The sequence below is a fragment of the Amblyraja radiata genome, chromosome 11 (genome assembly GCF_010909765.2).
Source record: "Amblyraja radiata isolate CabotCenter1 chromosome 11, sAmbRad1.1.pri, whole genome shotgun sequence".
NCBI lineage: Eukaryota > Metazoa > Chordata > Chondrichthyes > Rajiformes > Rajidae > Amblyraja > Amblyraja radiata.
Window position 1 is genome coordinate 44080029 of NC_045966.1, and position 15347 is coordinate 44095375.

The 15347-nt window shown below is 44.0% G+C and overlaps 1 protein-coding gene across 4 annotated transcripts in view; it reads right to left on the reverse strand.

Annotated features, from left to right (window-relative positions):
* The window catches only part of pcdh1 (protocadherin 1), a 349600-nt gene that overhangs the window by 289701 nt on the left and 44552 nt on the right, over positions 1 to 15347 (reverse strand). The gene's annotated exons all lie outside the window — the stretch shown is intronic.

Sequence of the window (15347 nt, forward strand, 5' to 3'; positions counted from 1 at the left end):
AATGTTTAATCAGTTAATTTAGCTGTGGTTGTCCAGGTAATCATGTGAATAGAAGAAAATAAAAATAGTTCTATGAGTGACTGTAAATAAATGTAGTAAATGCTTGCATACAGTATGTCTCAATCTTTCTCATAGTCATAGAGTTAGACAGCGTGGAAACAGGACATTCGGTCCAACCTGCCCACACAGACCAACATGTCCCATCTACACCAGTCCCACCTGTCTGCCTTTGACCCATATCCCTCTAAACCTACCCTATGCATGTACCTGCATCTTAAACATTGCGATAGCACCTGCCTCAACCACCTCCTCCGGCAGCTCGTTCCATTCACCCACCACCCTTTGTGCACAAAGGTCACCACTCAAGCTCCAAATAAATATTTCCCCCCTCACCTTAAAGCCATGTCCTCTGGTTCTTAATTCACCTACTCTGGACAAGAGACTCTGTTCTGTGCTGATCTGTTTGTCTCATGGTTTTGTGCACTCACGCCCTCTCCCATACACAGACACACCCACCCACACACACCCTGAAATAAATGCAACAATCTCATCCCATACACAGATACCTAACACTTATACACACAGGCACGTACCTTTTACAAATACAACTATCACACACAGGTACACAAGCTTTCCAACAATGGTGCACCCACACATACCCAAACCCACACACAAGAGTGCCCACACAGAAAACGCACACCTTCAGGTTTAGGGACAGTTTCTTCCCAGCTGTTATCAGTCAACTGAACCATCCTACCAACAACAGGAGAGCAATCCTGAACTACTATCAACCACATTGGTGACACTCTGACTATCTTTGATCAGACTTTACTGGGCTTTATCTTACACTAAAGATTATTCCCTTTATCCTGTATCGATACACTGTGGATGGCTTGATTGTACATGTATTGTCTTTCCGCTGACTGGTTAGCACGCAACAAAAGCTTTTCACTGTACCTCGGTACACGTGACAATAAACTAAACTCAAAACTCTCCAGAGATGCTGCGTGACCCACTGGGTTACTCCAGCTGTGCGGAAACGAAAGAGGGAAGCCATCGAGCCAGACTTTGCTAGTCCCCGAAGACCAGGAAGCGGAGAGGAGGTGGAAGGAGTCAGCGACATCGGCAGACGCTGGAACAAGGGGCCGATAATAAGAACTGGAAGTTTTATCTTCCAAGCCCTCAAGGTCGGCTGCAGGAGGTGCCCCGGGGCAAGAACGTTGAAGATGGCTGAACAAGGAGAGGAATGACCAGATGGAGGTGACGGCAGCAATGGGCTTTCATGGCCAGCTGCAGTTGGGACTGCGAAATGCCGCCAAAACCTGGTGACTATCTGGGGCTGTGCAACGATAGAGCTGCTGCCTTACAGCGGCAGAGATCCAGGTTCGATCCTGACTACGGGTGCAGTCTGTACGTTTTGACGTTCTCCATGTGACCGCGTGGGTTTTCTCCGGGTGCTCCAGTTTCCTCCCACACGCCTAAGCCACATAGGTTCGTAAGTTAATTGGCTTCTGTAAATTGTCTCTTATATGTAGGATGGGGGTAATGTACGTGGTTATCACCAATCGGTGGGCCGAAGGGCCTCTTTTCACTCTGTATCTCTAAAGTCTAAAGTCTATTGCATATAGACTCAGTGGGCTGTTTCACTGCATTATGTACTTAAATGGAGATTGTACCTCTGTATGGTAATAATTTTACTGATCTATATGCAAGAGAAGAATTTCAATGTACTTTCGGTACTTTAAACCATTGAACACTGTGTCCTTTTTACTAAGCCAGCATCTGCAGTTCCTTGCTTCTAAATAAATGTAAGTCCATCTGTCATAAAAAATATATCAGCGCGCAGTAATGCTGGCACAATAAAGTTTAAATTCATATGAATGCACTTCAGCAGCTCGTGATAAGTATATCTAATTACTGTTCCAATAAACGATGTTTCGGAACACGCAATCCCCACCCAGGGCAAACTGTTCTTCATCACAATAGGTTCTAAACAATTCAAGCTACTATTTACAATAATGTGATGTAACTCACTGCAGTACTGCAAAAGAGATCTGATCGATGCTGCAATTTCAACTGTTGGGAACGGTTTAAATATTTATTGTGTTTGGTCAGTATCCCACTCCATTTGATGGACTGAAATTCATTGGCGATTTTTGCAGAAAAGTGGAGGTTATCAATAAACTGATGAACAGGATCAGTCTGAAGAAGGGTCTGGACCCGAAATGTCGCCCATTCCTTCTCCCCATAGATGCTGCCTCACCCGCTGAGTTACTCCAGCATTTTGTGTCGACCAACAGGGTAGACTGCCCGGTCCATCATGAGTACTGATCTCCCCACCATCGCAGGGATTTGTAGTAACATTGCCTCAAAAAGGCAGCCAGCATCATCAGAGACCCACACCACACTGGCCATGCTCTCATCTTAACCCTGCCATCGGGAAGGATGTACGAGTGTCCGAAAACCGTGACCTCCAGGTTCAGGAACAGTTTCATCCCAACAAACATCAGGCGCTTGAACACTACAAAAACCGACTAAACTACAAATTACAATCTGTATTGTGGAAGCAAAGAACTGCAGATGCAGTTTAATACACCAGAGGACATAAACTGCTGGAGTAACTCTATCCCTATCACTCATCACCTATCCATGTTCTCCAGAGATGCTGCCTGTCCCGCTGCGTTACTACAGCACTTTGTGTCCATTTTGCAGACTGCCTTGGTTGTATTAGGGACCTTGGACTTTTTTTGGTCTAATATTAGGCATACATTTTTTTTGTTTTGTTTATGATGTTATCTATGGGTACTGTATTCACAGGCGATGTTATGCTGTTGCAAGTAAGAATTTGATTGTTCTGTTTTTGGGGCATATGACAATGAAACACTCTTTTGACAATTGATGCTTGAGCAAGCTTCCAAAAGCTGGACACGCATTTAAAATGAGGCGGATTTTCTACTTCATATCTCTGGGTGCAGTTGCATAATGGTTAAAATATCAGACAAATACTTCCCAAGATGGTCGGTTCCAGATCCTCTTAGGATGATTGAAGATGCTATATTGTTTAGCTATCTCAGACTCTGTCAAGTTGTCAAATCATGGAAAGTAGTTTGCAGTTTTAAATTATAGTTCAATTTAATTAAACGGCTTTTGAAATATAAATAACATGTCATCCCTCAACTTCAAAACATTTAATAAGTTGTAGACACAAGGAACTGCAGATGCTAGTTTACAACAAAAAAACACTCAAAGTGCTGGAGTAATTCAGCGGGTAAGGCAGCATCATCTCTCGTGAATTCGTAGAGGTGAAGCTGTCTTCGGACTTGTTAACTTGGCCGTTTTTTGCTTTTACTTGGAACAATTGAGATAGTAGATCTGACTTTGAACTTTCCCAGTCCTGGAACCATATTTTCTGAATGACCTGACATTGTGTTCTGTATCATTCTGAGAGCTACAAAATGGAGGTGTTGTAACCTAGCCAGCTTGGCTTTTTTGCTTGCATTTAGTGCCAGCTGCATTCTCACTTTGCAGTCAGTAGGTTAGGATTATGTATCTAACTCAAGAGATCACAAAATAAAAATCTAGGCTGATTCCAGTGCCGATCAAAGAATATGATGCTTCTTAGTCATAGTCATAGAGCATGGAAAGAGGCTCTTTGGCCAATCTATACCGCCTGTCCACGTTTGGCTCATATCCCCCTAAACCTTTTCAATCCATTTACCTGTCCGAATATCTTTTATACGTTGTTAAAGTATCTGCCTCAACTATATTCTCAGGCAGTTCGATCCATAAACCTACCACTATCTGTGTGAAAAAGCTGCCCCTCAGGAGCGGCACAGTGGCGCAGCGGCAGAGCTGCTGCCTTACAGTGCCAGTGACCTGGGTTTGATTCTGACCTCGGGTCCAGTCTGTACAAAATTTGTTTGTCCTCCTCGTGGCTGTGTGGGTTTTCTCCGGGTGCTCCAGTGTCTTCCCACTTCCCAAAGACGTGCAGGTTTCTAAGTTAATTTTCACATTTGAAAATTTTAAATTGTCCCTTCTCCCCTTCTCCCCTTCTCCCCATCACCCCTGACATCCATACCAATTAAAGTTCAAAGTCCAGTACAGCTATAGTACATAGAATAGGGAAGTACAATATAGGGACAGGTCATTTTGCCCACGAGACCATGTCAATCTTGATGCCAAATTATACCAATATCTTCTGCCTGCACATGATCCATATTCCTCCATTTCCTGCAAGTCCATAGGGACCAAAAGCTTTAGATGCCACTTTCATATCTGCCTCAACTACCTCTCCTGACAAATTGCACCAGGCACCCACCACTCTCTGTGTAAAAAAACTTGCCCCGCACATCTCCGTAAAAATTTGCCCTTCCAAAAATAATAGTCCCATACATCTCCTTAAAACTTTGACCCACTCACCTTAAAGCTGTACCCTCTGGTCTTTGGCATCTTCACCCCGGAAAAACAGTTTACACTGTCCGCCCTATCTATGCCTCTCATAATTTTATATACTCCTATCAGGTACCCCCTCAGCCTCCAATGATCTAATTTTATATTTAGTTGAATAAATCAAGAATAAAGCTAGCAACAGTAATAGTGACTGCAAAAGTGCCAGGTTGTTGTAAAAACACAGATGGCACATATAATGCCAATTTACAAAGAAATGCAACCTATTCCAGAGTCACCCCCGATAGAAAGCATTTTATCGGAATGCATCACAGCATGGTTTGAGAACACTTCCATCCAAGACCGCTAGAAATTGCAGAGAGTTGTGGACGTAGCCCAAACCATCAGGCAAACCAACCTCCCTTCCATTGATTCCATCTACACTTCACGCTGCCTCGGCAAGGTCACCAGCATAATCAAGGACCAGTCTCACGCCGGTCACTCCCTCTTCTCCCCTCTCCCATCAGGCAAGAGGTACAGAATAGTGAAAAAGCACACCTCCAGATTCAGAGACAGTTTCTTCCTAGCTGTTATCAGGAAACCAAACCATCCTATCAACAACTAGAGAGCAATCCATGACCTACCATCTAATTCATAGGTTACCTTCAAACAATCTTTAATCAGACTTTACTGGACATTATCTTCCACTAAACATTATACGCTTTACCCTGCACCTGTAAACTGTGGATGGCTTGGTATCTGTCAGTCCGCTGACTGAATATTGTACAGCGTAAAAGCATTTCACTGTACCATGGTAGACGTGACAGTAATAAACTAAACTAATCTCAGGTCTCGCACCAGTTAATTTAACAGTGGCCAGAAATGCAAAGAGCAAGTCTTTCAAATTTAGAGTACATCCTAGAGTCCTAAAGCCATAAAGTGTGGAAACAGGCCCTTTGGCCCAACTTGCCCACATCAGCCAATATATCCCATCCACACAGGTCCCACCTGCCTCCATTTGGCCCATATCACTCTAAACCTATCCTATCCATGTACCTGTCTAAATGTTTCTTAAACATTGCAATAGTATCTGCCTCAACTATCTCCCCTGGCAGCTCATTCCATACACCCAGCACTATTTGTGTGAAAACATAACCCCTCAGGTTCCAATTAAATCTTTCCCCTCACCTTAATCCCATGTCCTCCAGCTCGCGATTCCCATACTCTGGGCAAGTAACTCTGTACGTTTACCTGATCTATGATTTTGCTCTGATGATTTTGTTCACCTCTATGAGATTCGCCCTCGTCCTTTGTATGTATTCAAGAGAGAGTTAGATTTAGCTCTTCGGGGATATGGGGAGAAAGCAGGAACGGGGTTACTGATTTTGGATGATCAGCCATGTTCATATTGAATGGCGGTGCTAGCTCGAAGGGCTAAATGGCCTACTACTGCACCTATTTTCTATATCTATGTTTCCATCCTCCTGCGCTCCAAGGAATAGAGTCCCAGCCTGCTCAACCTCTCCATTTGCTTATCCTCTCGAACAACAGTTCCTGTCTGCGCTGTAAAAAGACCAAAGACCAAAATTGGACCGCGCCCGCACTGACAACACTTCAGTTGCAACAGTTAATTATTTATTTGGATTTTGTACCGAGTACCACAGAGGTCATAACACTTCACACATGCGCCTACCGACCGTGGTTTGTGTGTACAGCTCTGCGGGGACAAGACGCAATGGGAAGCAAAATGTCAGGAATAATTAAAGAAAAGTATACCAACTGTTCATTTTCACATACAACCACCGTGACAGCAATTATAAATGGATTTACAGCAGAACAGCATTAGAAATAGATTAGCTAAACCTTTGAATAAAACTCAACCTGACCAAACCATCCCCATTTAAGGCCAGTGCTGAATAAATCTACTTAAGGATAACACAAAGTGCCAGAGCAACTCAAAGGGTCAGACAGCATCTTTAGTTTTAGAGATACAAGTGTGGAAATGGGCCCTTCGGCCCACTAAGTCCATGGCAGGACAAACCTGGAGGATAGAAAGCCCGGTCCTCCAGAGTGTGTGTCTAGTGAAGTATAGGAAGGAACTGTGGATTCTGGTTTATACTGAAGCCAGACACAAAGTGCGTGAGTAACTCAGTGGGTCAGGCAGCATCTCTGGAGAAAAGGAACAGGCGATGTTTTGGGTTGGAACCTTTTTTTCAGACACTAGTGTAGTGTGTTGTGTATGTGTGTAGTCTAGTCTAGTTTAATCTGGTGTAGTGTATGGCCGTGTGTGGGTGTGTGTGTGCTGTATAGTCTCGGAAGGAACTGCAGATGCTGATTTAAACCAAAGATAGACACAAAATGCTGAAATAACTCAGCGGGACAGGCAACATCTCTGGAGTCAAGGATTGGGTGACATTTCGGGTCGAGACCCTTCTTCAGGCATTTCAAACGTCACCCAAACGTCACCCATTCCTTCTCTCCAGAGATGCTGCCTAACCCGCTGAGTTACTCCAGCATTTTGAGTCTATTTGCAGTTTAGTCTAGTCTAGTTTAGTGTAGCCTAGTGTAGCGTAGTGTGCGTGTGAGCCTACAACCATAAACAGGCTGTGGACATGGATGAAAGTGAACCAAGCAGACAGACCGGGTCAAATTCCAGAGATTCCACATGTCCATAACCTTTCTGTGGAATGAGGCAGGCAGACAAAGGATTAACACAACCCCAACGAGATTAGCTAGAGGCCACGTTTGCACCTAATTAAACCACGTCCTGTCAGATCATTACTCTGTGACCCCTTTTCACTGGCATGTGGAACAATGCACTCCGTCCTGACCAACCCCTCCCTACCTCTGGCCCACAAAGCAAACCGGGGCCGCAGTGAACCAAACCAACATGCTGATGCCACACAGAATCTCCATATCCTTAGTCATGCAAGCATCTAATTAAATCAGGAGCCAAGCGAACAATAAAGGCTGACGATAGACACAAAAAGCTGGAGTAATTCTGCAGGACAGGGAGCATCTCTGGAGAAAAGGAATGGGTGATGTTTCGGGTCAAAACCCTTCTTCAGACAAACAATCAAGGCCAATTGGCTGGCAAGAGGGTGTAAAACTCCCTCTTTAATGTTGTCTTACAAAAATCAGCCATAGGTTTGGCGATTTTAACACCAGTTTCTCAACTGATTAAAACCAATTGGACTAATCGGTACTATACACTTATTTTTTATTAGGTACTGTAACCAACATTGTAAGAATTAACTGTGGAATCCTACAGTCTAGTTTTTTTAAAAGAGCATGCATCATTCCATTGATGGTAATCCTCACCAGTGGCCTGAATTAGTAAGGGCCGAGGGTCATTTATTCTTGATCCCCACAAAACGTTAGATTTTAGACATGCAGCATGGAAACTGGCTCTCTGGCCCACTGAGTCCAGCGATCAGTGATAGCGACCAGCACTATCCTCGATACTTCAATGGTGCCTATATTGTCACGTGTGCAAAGTGCTAAGTGAAATTATTTTCCTCACAAACAATGCCATACCCCTGATTCTCGATTAGCAATAGCATAGAAATAGTCTACTGAGCCCGCATGCAAGAGGGGCCATGTTTTGGCACCATTTTCAAAGTCAATAGCCAATAGACAATGGGTGCAGGAGTAGGCCATTCGGCCCTTCGAGCCAGCACCGCCATTCAATGTGATCATGGCTGATCATCCCCAATCAGCACCCCATTCCTGCCTTCTCCCCATGTCCCCTGACTCCGCAAAAGTCCACTCTCCAGTTCTCATGAGCGGTGCCTGTTCCAGGCGAGTCACAGGCTGTTGTGGGCCTCCAGCCATCTCCTTTCTTGGATGCCACGTCCCTCTCCTCGCCGTCCACCTTTGTTCCTCCGCGGTGCCTCCCACAGCCTACACACTAGGGACAATTTATAACTGTACCTAAGATAGTAACCTACAAACCTGCACGTCTTTGGGAGTGTGGGTAGAAACTGGAGAACCCGGGGTAAACCCATGCAGTCATATGGGGGGGGGGGGGGGGGGGGGGGGGTGGGTGTACAAACTACCTACAGACAGCACCCGTAGTCAGGATCAAACCTGGGTCGCTGGTGCTGTAAGGCAGCAATTCTACCGCTGCACCACCGTGCCACCCTTGACAATGGAATAGAACAGTTTATTGCGATGAATTCCCTCTCCAGAAAGTGTACGGTTTGAGAAACCACATCATAAATGTTACTGGAAACCCAGCATGATGTGTTTCATTCTCTGCTGTCTAACTAGCAGAAGAGCAGAAGCAATGAAGTTGAGTTAGACTACTTTGGCACCTCCAAGGCTATATCTGAAGGCGTTAACTCATTTCTGGTGTGGATAGTTAATTGGATATGTGTTATGAAATAATCTGTGCGGTACAATATACAGTATAGTTTATTGTCACATGTACTGAAGTACAGTGGAAAGCTTTTTTGTTGCCTGCTAACCACTCAGTGGAGCAGTCGGTGGAAAGACTAAACAAGATTCCAATCGAACCGTCCACCGTATACAGATGCATGATAAAGGGAATGACGTTCAGTGCAAAATAAAATCCAGTGGCACAGCGTTAAGAGTTGCTGCCTCACTGCGCCAGAGACCTGGGTCTGATCCTGATTACAGGCAGTGTCTGTACAGAGTTTGCATGAACACATGGGTTTCCTCTAGGTGCTCCAGTTACCTCCCGCACTCTAAAGACATGCAGGTTTGTAGGTTGATTGGCTTTGGTAAAATTGTAAATTGCCCCTAGTGTGCAGGGTGATCACTGGTCGGCACGGACCCGGTGGGCCGAAGGGCCCGTTTATCACTGCATGTCTTAAATCTAAAGCATGAGTATGAATTGCATCTCTGCTGTGTGGAGAGTTGATTCCCAGTCACAATTATGAAGAAATAAATCGTACATGCACCATAAATAAAGAATGTTTCACTGTCAATGGTTCCTCGAATGGTTGAGAGGCGTTTAATCTGCTTCCAAGTTTGTTTCTTCTGATTTAACAGAGTTAAATCTGGACGTAGATCCGTATCTGAGGGAGGATGTGTGGGCTTTGGAGAGGTCTAGACGAGGTTTACAAGAATCAAATCAGGGGGACAAATTAAAACAAGAAAAAAAATCAGGGGCAGCAACAGATGATCTCAGGCAAGGAGCTTCCCTGACAGGCCGATTGTTGGTTAGCGGTGGTGCGATCCCAAGAGGGATACATAGTTGAGAAACTGTGGAACTGGTTAACTTTGTGGAGGAAGGGGGCAAGGGGTTGTGAAGAGCGAGTGGAGGGGGAGGGGAGTGTATGTAGAAGTTACTTAAAATTAGAGAATTCAACGTTACTGCTGTGGTATAAGCTACCCAAATATGGTGCTGTTTCTCCAATTTGCACGTGGCTTCACTCTGGCAATGGAGGAGGCCCAGGACATAAAGGTCAGTATGGGAATGGGAAAGGGATAAAAAATGGTTCACAACTGGGAGATCCGGTAGAGCTTCAAAGGTGTAGGAAGGAACTGCAGATGCTGGTTTAAACCGTAGACACAAAATGCTGGAGTAAACTGCGTGACGTTTCGGGTTGAGATCCTTCCTCAGACACCCATTTCTTCCTCTCCAGAGATGTTGAGTGACTCCAGCTTTTTGTCTATCTAGTTTCAAAGGTACTTCATTGACGGTAAAATGTTTCACGAGACATTGGAAGAAATTCCAAGTGTTCCCTGATTTATTAAGTTCCAGAGAGGAATTTTCACTCCAACGCCATTGAATCATTGCAGTAAGAGCCTTTAGGTTACAAAGTGATTCATTCATTTAACAAATAGGATGTTCCCATTGGAATACACTGTACCAAAAACACCTATAACACATTTCATTCATTTTTATCAATTCACAAAATGTCACATAACAAAACCTTTTCCTGGTTTCCAAATTATCTCTTTAGTGAATCAAGAAATGGATGCAAATTATTGATTCCGGAATCAGGCTGTTTAATTCCACTCCATGCAAGCATTTATCAAGCCAATCTTAAGGCACAGAACCATGAGCAAATAGTTGTAAAGTCATAGAATTATACAGCAAGGAAACAGGCACTTTACTCCACCGTGTCCAACTTGGGCATGATGTATCCCCCTGTACATATACCATGTCCCATATCTAAACTCTTCAATCCCTTATTATCAAAGGTGTTTGTTTACACACCAATACCACCGGGAGAAAATCCACGTGGTCACAGGGAGAACTACAAACTCTGGATAGCTCATCCAAGGTCAGGATCGAACCCGGGTCTCTGGCCCGTGAGGCAGCAACTCCACCGTTGCTCTATTCCAGCCCTTTGTGTCTTATAATGATGCCAATGTTTGTTCACTGATCACTAATTAGCGGTGTTTGCAACATGGACTGAGAGAAAAAGTTCATTATTGCCCAAAATAAATAAAATGATTTTGAGTGGGGACTGATCTGGCAGTGGGCATCCTGTCGTTTGACTGGTTTCATTTGCAAACTCCGTGACTGCTGATCCCTGCTTACAGTAACTCTTGAGAGGGAAAGAAACACACAGTGTTCATAAAATTGTGCATCTCCCTAAATTGTACTGATTGAAAGATACAGCGTGGAAACAGGCCCTTTGGCCCACTGAGTCGACATCGACCATCGACCACCCGTTCACACTAGTTCTATGTTCTCCCACTTTCTCATCCACTCCCTGCACACTTGGGGCAATTTTACAGAGGCCAATTAACCTGTATAGCTTTGGAGTGTGGGAGGAAACAGGAGCACCCGGTAAAAACCCATGTGGTCACAGTCAAGAATGGACAAAGTCCGTACAGTGCTGTAAGGCAGCAGTTCTACCACTCTGCCACCGTGCATAAATTGAAATAGGGAGATGTTGAAACTAGGAACTGCAGATGCTGGTTAATACACAAAATGGCACAAAGTGCAGGAGTAACTCAGCAGGTCAGTCAGCACCTCGAAAGATCATGGACAGGTGACGTTTCGGGTCGGGACCCTTCATCAGACCCTGACCCGCTGAGTTACTCCAGAACTTTGTTTCAGATCAGATTGAGGAAGGGTCTCGATCCAAAATGTCGCCCATCCATGACCACAGATGCTGCCTGACCTGCTGAGTTACTCCAGCATGTTGTGTCATCATATGAAATAGGAATAGAAATATACAAATCACCCCCTTGAGTCATTGCTTGCAACAGGATCATGGCTGATACAATAAAAACCTCAACATTTTTTAATCATCCCACCAGGCAAATTAATGAGGTTAGCTGTAACATTTAGTATGCAAGGGCTGAGAGGCATATGATTTAGATAACAAGCAGTGAACCATACGAAAGCCTGGGGAACAAGATACAGGCCACCAGAGAGATGATGAGATTTGAAAGTCAGAAAGGTTGCATGGAGCCAGATGCTCTAGAAATAAATTTGAAGTTGAGGTAAATGTGAGGGCAAAAGAGCAGAAGGATTTCCACTGACAATGCGCCTTTCACATCCGGTACAGTTGCTGCCTCACAGCCGCATAGACCCTGGTTCGATCCTGACTACGGGTGCTGTCTTTGCGGAGTTTGCACATTCTCCCTGTGACTGCATGGTTTTCTCCGGGTGCTCCGCTTTCCTCCCACACTCCAAAGACGTGCAACTTTGTAGGTTAATTGGCTATTGTAAATTCCCCGAGTGTGCAGGACATTGAACTAATGTGAACGGGTGATTGTTGGTTGGCGTGGACACGGTGGGGCAAAAGGCCAGTTTCACGGTGTATCCCTGCACTAAACTAAATGAATCTAAACAAGCGGGTGTTCTCCAGGTGCTTCTGCTTCCTCCCATATTCCAAACATGTTCAGGGTTGTAGGTTAATTGGCTTCTGTAAATTGTCCCTAATGAAGGGGACATAGAACTAGGGGTGATCGTTAGTCGGTGTGAACTTGGTGGGACGAAGGGCCTGTTTCGAGGTGTATCTCCAAATTAAACTAAAAACATTGCTTTTAGAAAGAGCCAGTGAAATACTTTTGTATAGCTATTATGGTAATGCAGGAAATGGCACAGACAACTCCAAAGAGCAAGCTTATCCAAACAACAAGCTAATCACAGATTAATAATCTTTTTGATGAATGTGGAGTGTGGAATGTTGTCCAAAACACACAATCGCACCCTCTTTGTCTCGTTCATTCCTGAAACTATTTGACATATTAATCACGTTATTAACAGGAAATCTATCGACACATTGTCATTATCTTTCCTATTGAATAATTTGGCATTATTGGTCTCCTCCCATCACCTCCGTTATCTCAATTCCCCATGCAGGGTTAAACCAGCATAGTCAGCCAGCCCAGCTATTCTTGATCGAAGCATTAATAAATCTTAAATTGCATTTCAGAATAAACTAACCCAAAGTAAATTACATAATTTCATACGTTGCTTTTTATTTGATTTAGGATTCAAAATCTAACATCTCACAGCACCCTTTTCCTTTCTCATCTTTCCCCCCCACACACCCTGTGAGAAGCAAGCACCAATCAAGGATCTGTCACAATTAATAACAACTTGTATTCGTAAAGTGCCTCGCAAGATGGAAAATACATCAAGCGTTTCATAGCATCGTTAACAATCAAAATGTTGACACCGAGTCACATAAGGCATTATTAGCAAGACAACAGCTTTTTAAAGGAGTAGAAAGAGATGCAGTAATGTGTCCGAATTAAACACCCAGAAACTGATTTAACGTGTAGAAAGGAACTGCAGATGATGGTTTATACTGAAGATAGACACAAAGTGTTGGAGTAACTATGCGGGTCAGGCAGCAACTCTGGAGAAAAAGGATGGGTGACGTTTCAGGTCGGGACCCTTCCTCAGACTGACTTCAGACAGACCTAGTCCCAACCCGAAACGTCACCTCTTTTTACAAAATTAAACTAAATTCTCTGGCATTTACACAGGGAGAAAATGCAAAGGTTTTTAACACCATAAGCAGTTTTCCATTGGTTTCAATGGAGAATGCAAGCCAATGTTTAAGGTTGATGTTGGTATCTAGGACCCCTTTCAAACCCATGTTTAGATTGTTTTTTTCAATGTTTTCCCCACTAATTTTACTTCAACGGGCAATATTTGGACAAAAAGACAGTGATGGAGTAACTTATCGGGTCAGGCAACATCTCTGGAGAACATGGATAGCTGACGTTTCAGGTCAGGACTTTTCTTCATTCTTCAGCAGACATTTCACCTCAAGACGGGTCCCGACCTGAAACGTTACCTACCCATGTTCCCCAGAGATGCTGTATGACCCGCTGAGTTACTCCAGCACTTTGCGTCTAACTGATTTAACTTGCTAGAAATAAGGAAGTGGATGCATTACCCTGGAACAGGGGAGCTCAAAGGAAATGGCTTTGATTTGTGGGCTGCACAATGGTTGTATAGCAAAGTAATGTGAGTGCTGCAACTGTTTGATGGATCAAATGTTGGGAAGGATTCGGAGCTGGGAGCCATTCCCTCCCTCTGCTGGATGCTGCAAAGGACCAGACCACATGGATTGGCCTGGAAAACACAAATGCAGGAGGGGGATAGGGTGGTGAATATGTGTTGCAATCCATGGCTGATGTAAGGAATACCAATTGCCAACCCACTTCCGTAAGGCAAGGAGGCAAGGCCTACAGTGAGTTGGCTTCCAGTGTGGTAACATATTTAACATACATTCATGGTGTTGCACAGCAGAAAAACAGTGCCCACCGGTTCCATGCTACCCACCCTATCCTACCTACCTGAATTTGACCGCTATCTATCTAAACCTTTCATATCCATGAACCTGTCCAAATGTCTTGCACAGGTTGTAAATGAACCTGCTCTTTGCCATCCTCTGCCGGCTTGTTCCATATACCCACTACACTCTATGTGAGAAACATGACCTTATGATCCACTTTATATTTTTCCTCTCACCTTAACCTGTGCCGTCAATTTTCCTACCCGGGGGAAATGAAACCTGTGCCTATCTCAATCCCTCCTAATTATACAAACCTTTTTTAAAGTCACACCTCAGCCTCCTTCATTCTAGGGGAAACAATCTCCCCTGTGAATACTTACTCTGCACCCTCTCTAGTTTAATCACACCCTTCCTGTAACATGGCATCCAGAACTTCGCACAATGCTCCCAAGTGCAGACTTAAGTCACCGTTCGTATGACCTGAACATGGCATTTCAACCTTGATACCCATGCTCCAATTGCTTTCCATCGCCACACATAAATCAGCCCCTATATGCCAGTTAAACCATAAATAAAAGGGCCTAAATTGACGTAAGTCAACCAGATCTCACCATGAAACTCATTTACAAGTGATCTTTCTCACCAATCCATTTGGGAATGTATTAAACAAAGCATTTTCTTCATTTAATTGTGCTCGTCTTGTGCTTTCCTCCATTTCTTCTTTGATCTCCCCATTCCTATAAATCTGCATTATCTAGGCTTCCAATTATCCATATGGAATATCCATATCCACGATTAGCAGCCATTCCTGAAAACATCCAAGCCCAAACCTTCAGAGTTCCCTCTCTAAACCTCCTCACACATATTCCCCTGAAACCCTCTTCCCTACTGTATTGTCCCATCTACAGCTTCAGTCTACAGAAGGGTTCAGACCTGAAATGTCTTCTTGTCCCTTTCCCTCCACTGATGCCGCTTAACCCGCTGAGTTCCTCCAGCAGTTTACTGTTTGCTCTTTAGCCAAGCATTTGGGCATCCGTCCAAAAAGCTCCTTATGTTGGGTGGTGTAAACTTTTGTTTGATCGCATTTTTCTGAAGCCCTCAGGCATTGTCGTGTTAAGGTTGATGTGCAAAAAAGTAAATTTTATTGAACTGGAATTAGGGAGGGGAAAATAAAGAAAGCAAAATTGCTGTTCTTAAAAGCCAACTTTTGTCAGAAAGTAAATAAAGAGGAAGAACAGCAACAGATAATTTCCCAGCAAATATCAGTGCCCTGGA